General features: G+C 32.7%; 1 long non-coding RNA gene across 1 annotated transcript; it reads right to left on the bottom strand.

Annotated features, from left to right (window-relative positions):
- Positions 1-205: 205 nt before the first annotated feature.
- LOC148763626 (uncharacterized) lies at positions 206-1987 on the bottom strand. Its single transcript, XR_016025430.1, has 3 exons — positions 1875-1987; positions 1143-1226; positions 206-308 (listed from the first exon to the last, which is right to left on the bottom strand). It is a non-coding gene; the product is annotated as an uncharacterized LOC148763626 (long non-coding RNA).
- Between the last annotated feature and the right edge of the window lie 3321 nt (positions 1988-5308).

The raw sequence follows: 5308 nt of genomic DNA, 5'->3' as shown, positions 1-5308 counted from the left end.
ATCTTCATTTAAAACGAAATTATGGTTAATTGAATATAATAAGAAAATAAAAGAAATATTAAGTAAAATATTCTATTTTCTTATAAAACAATATTTATAGAGTTATACGTGAATAATTTTTATAGCGTAAAAGCTAAATAAATTTATACATACTTAAATACAGTAAGCCAAGATATTTAATTTAATTTACAATAACAAGAGTGTCCCCGAATAAATAAAAGTAAAGAGGACTGTGAACCTACGGTTTGGAAAATGCAGATCTCACTGTAGTCCTCGATGAGATCAGCTATCTACAGTCTATACTGAACCTGAAATGGGTGGAAGGAGGGTGGTGAGATTATAAAATCTCAATGAGTAAACAGACATCTTCATAAACATCTAGAGTTGAGTACATGGAGACAATAAAGTAAATCATCATAAACTGGGTTAGACAATTAGAACACATCTCGTTCAAAATACGTAAAAAGGCTTATGAATCTCACAAAAATCTAGGCTTGAGCCATAAATCTATTCTCGGGGACACCTTGGCAGAGGCATCCTACCGAGACCGCCAAGGTTATTAAAATTCACATTTCACATAAATCATATTTTTGTTTTGAAAACATAGCCGTTCCTTGGCGTTGGCTGAGTTCCCCTTCACGTGGTGGTTTGGCGTGAAGTGAACCCTAAGCTTTACCCCAGGAGATACCCTACGCGCCTCTCCGTTCAAGGTAAGAATATAATGGGGTTTACCATGCCCCTCCAAAAGGTTGGTCCACAGAAACCCCCTACTGTAGTGATTAATTAATATATAATCCACTATATAATAAAACTCAATAACATGATATTGCAATTTTGTAATTCACAGTTTTTCAAGGCAACTAAACAATTCGCATTTCAATACAATTGCCAATTAGCCAATCATGCTCGATTTATCATAAGCTAGTCAATTTAAACAATCAAATTGTCACAATTAACAATCTCCATGTACTCTATTCTTCAAAATCATTATTAATTCCAAAACAATTTATAAATTAATTTCATTAAAACTCATTTATTCATAAAACATGAAAATTTACCTTTTTAAATTCCTTTTTCCATAGAATTCATGAAAGCATCTAAAAACCACCCTAGATAATTAAAATGACAGTAAGTTTACTCACAATGTCTAGAATGCAGACTTTCGAAGCACTCTGTCTACTGGTCCTCGGATGCAATTTTCTTGCCTTTATCGGAGGACTCACCACCTTGACACAGTACAAAATCAAGAATTTCACCAAGTTGGTACTAAATCAAAATTAAACTAATTTAGACTACCAATGCATGATATGGAATGCAAAAATACACTGGTAACTATTTAAACTCAGTATTGGCCTAATTCGTCTTGTCACTCGATTAAATTCCTAATGCGTCCGTTTAAACTTTAATTTAATTCTTTTCAGTTTCTATACCTCAATTGCACCCAAACTAACTTAATGTCCCTCACTGTGGTGCAAATTATCAGTCTCGATAGTAAATTACGAAAATACCCCTAGTGGGTAAAAATTTGTATTTTTGCTTCGAAAATTCTCATTATTTTTCTAGGCTCATAATTCATTATTCCTTAACCAATTCTCCTAGAATAAAATCAAACTCATCCTCACTCACTACATGGTAAATTCAGCCATTAATGGTTGGGGGAGAAAATAAATTCTTTTCTTGTTGTTTTGTTTCTAAATATGCTAAACTAACTAAAAACACTAACATAAATTAAAATCAAATAAATCCAACAACTTTCTCTCTCCTAACCCATTTTTTCAGAATTGAATTCATCATGAAAACATGTAATTTAATCATGGAAAATAAAGAGAAATGCTTGGGAATAAGAAAACTCAAGCTTAATAGAAAAATCTCACCTTTTTCACTTAATTTCCTTGAAAATTCACACTTTTTCTTTGATTTTCTCTCTCTAGGGTTTTGTTTTTGTTTTCTCTCTCTTCTTGCTGGTTTGGCCGGCCATGGGGTGGAAGATGAGCTGATTTTTGTGCCTTTTAAAAAGGAAAATAATAAATTAATAAAGGCATGACAAGTGGCATCATGTCATTGGTCCGTTTTTAAAATTTTAAAAATTTAAACATTTGATCTCCACCACATGATTAGTCAAGGGTCAAAGATGAAGATAAAGGAAGACCATGTGCTGAAAAAATATCCTGGTGGTGGAAAATTACAATTTTGCCCCTGAGGTGGCAAAATTATCATTTTACCCTTTTACTCCAAATTATACCGAAATTAAAATTTTTCACTTCTAAACCTCAAATCATACTCCAATAAGTCAAATTATACTCCAATAAGTCAAATGGGGTCAAAAAATCTTTTCTAAAATTCCCATTTTATCCCCAAGTGGTAAATGACCATTTTGCCCCTAGTTAGTGAAAATTTCGATTTGACTCCAAATTGATCCTCAAACTCAAAATTACCCTTTTAAGTCATCCATGAACTGTGAAACTCTTAATCTCACCTTAAAATTCCTATTTGATCTAGTTTGAGGATTAAATAAACTTTGTTGTACTTCTAGGTACAATACCGACTTTTGTAAATTTTTCGGGACTCTCCTAGCATGCAATCATGCTATTATCACATGTATGTCATGAATAGTATTTTATAAGGTCGGGCTTTACAGTAATATAATTGCTATGTCATGCTGTCAAAACTTTTATTGATTTGGTGGGATATCTATTAGCTTACTGCAGTGGGTAGGTTTCCGTGGACCAGCCTATTAGAGGGGCACGGTAAACCCTGTTATATTTACCTTAGTACGAGAGGCGCAGAGGGTATCTCCTGAGGTAAAGTTTAGAGTTCACTTCACACCGAACCACCACGTGAGAGTGAATTCAGCCAACGCCAAGAAACAACTGTGCTTTTAAACGTAAAAATGTGTTTTGAGCGTATATGACTTTTTAAACAGCCTTGGCGGTCTCGATTGGATGCCTTTAATCAAGGTATCCCCGAGAATGATTTTTGGCACGAGCCAAGTTTTTAAGAGATTCATAAGCCTCGATGTACGTTTTGGATGAAATGTAACTGGTTTAGATGATTTGAAATGTGTTTTGAGGTTATGAACCATTTTATGATGATCTATTTTAAATTGTCTTTATTTACACGGCTTTAGATATTTTTGATGATGTTTGTTTACTCACTGAGTTTATAGAAACTCACCACCCTCCTTTCCACTCATTTCAGGCTGAGGATAGTCAGTAGATAGTTGATTTTGTCGAGGGCTACAGTTGGATTTGCATCCTAAAAAACCATAGGTTCACAGCCTTCGTTACTTTTGGTCTTTCGGGGGTCCACACGTCATTGTAAATTAAATTACATACTCTGGTTATCTGTGTTATTGTATGTACGAATTTATTTTGCTTTTACGCTACAAAAATTATTTACGGATATCTCTATAGAAATTGTTTTATAAAAAAAATAGAATATTTTGTTCAATATTTTTATTTTATTCTAATAGCTATCATTTCACTTTAAATGAATGTTTTAGACATCTAAACTTATTTTTGGTTATGAAATATGTATCTTTCACTCATATACTACATTTTTAGATGGTTTTGAAATTTTTGAGAAAAATGACCAAAATACCCCTGTGAGACGAAAATTATTTTCTTTATTGTTTTGGTTTGGAAATAGCTTATAATCTTTTGAAATATGATATTATCAACTGTTGCTCGCAGGGGAGGTGAGAAAACTGATATTAAAGCCTTGCGGGGTTTTGGTTGGCATTTCGGGTAATGAATATCTATCGGAACATCGCGACGGTTGTCACGGGTTCGAGGAGAGTACCAGGTCGTGACAACATAGAAGTAGTGTGCTGTTGCCGAACAGTAGCACATGCTGCTGGGCAGCAGCTTGTGGTGTAGCAGCTAGTGCTGTCTCAAGGTAGTAGCCCACCCTTGGGCTCTTGGGCAATAGCCCATTAGGGTGGGCCCCTTCCAATTTTTTTAATAAAATTATTTTTAAAAAATATATAAAATTTTGATATTATTATACATATTCTTAAAAAATTTTCCAAAATTCTTTTTATTTTTGGAAAATTAATTTTAGCCTTGGATTAAATATATATATTTTATTTTGGTATTAATTAATGAGATTAATTAATTGGATAAAATAAAATTATTTTCTCAAATAAGGTTAAAATTAAAATTAAAATTGAGGATTTTTATATGGTCATAAAATTCGAAAGAGTGCCAATTGGATGTGATTCTAACAAGTAGCGGAAGTAAGCAAGATTGAAGAGAATTACAAGTAGTAATTTTATTTTATTTTTTCTAGGATTGACATTAATGTGGCTTATTATATATATATATATTTATTTATATGTATGTAAAACCCGACCCTATAAATACATGTCATGACATACATGCACTGAGTAGCATGTTATTATGCTAGGAAAGTACCTAAGAAAAGACGAAACCCGATATCGTACCTAACGATTCACTTGAGTTGATTTAACCTCGAACTAGTTCAAATAGGAATTGTAGGATGAAATTTAATATTTTATAGTCCAGGAATGACTAAAAATTATTGTTCGAAGTTCGAGGGTTCATTTGGGGTAAAATTGGAAATTTTGATATTCAAGGGCAAAATCGTCATTTTGCCACCTAAGATAATAATTTGATCATGGAGTGAAATTTTTTTACCAAGATTAACTATTTGGAGTATAATTTAATGATAGGAAGTGAAAAAGTTTAATTCTGGTGATTTCTGGAGTGTAGGGGCAAAATCGTAATTTTGCCACCCACAGACAAAATTTGAGATTTTGAGAGAATTTAGATCAAATTTGACAAATTGGAGAATGGTATGAGTATAAGGGATGAAAAATATGTCTATGGGCAACTTTTCAATTTTTGGGGCAAAAATGTAATTTTTGACTTTTACGGGGGTAAAAGTGTAAATTTCAAAAATTACTCCACCGAGACTTTGGATGAGTCTGAGAATTTTATCTAAGCTATGAATATATGAGACAAGTGTATGGTGAAAATTTGGAAACAAATGGATGAAATTTTAAAAATGGGCCAATGGGAAAGTGTCATGTGGCATTTTTTAATGATATAATATTATTTTAATAAAAAATCAGCCCATTTAAACCCAAATTTTACGTGCTGGCCCGCCATAAGGAAGAACAAGAGAGGAAATAGAAAGGAATGGAAGAAAAAAAGAAAAACCAAAGAGAAACAAGAAAATTCAAAGGGAAATTCACGGTTTTCGACCGTTTACGCGTCTAACGGTAAGATTTTTCGATTTTAGCTTGATTTCTACCTTTTCTATGCCTTTATTTCCATTTAGCATG

Source organism: Theobroma cacao, chromosome 3 (genome assembly GCF_053813885.1).
Source record: "Theobroma cacao isolate CCN51 chromosome 3, ASM5381388v1, whole genome shotgun sequence".
Lineage (NCBI taxonomy): Eukaryota > Viridiplantae > Streptophyta > Magnoliopsida > Malvales > Malvaceae > Theobroma > Theobroma cacao.
Note: the sequence above shows the minus strand (reverse complement) of the source record. Positions and strands in the feature narration are given on the sequence as shown.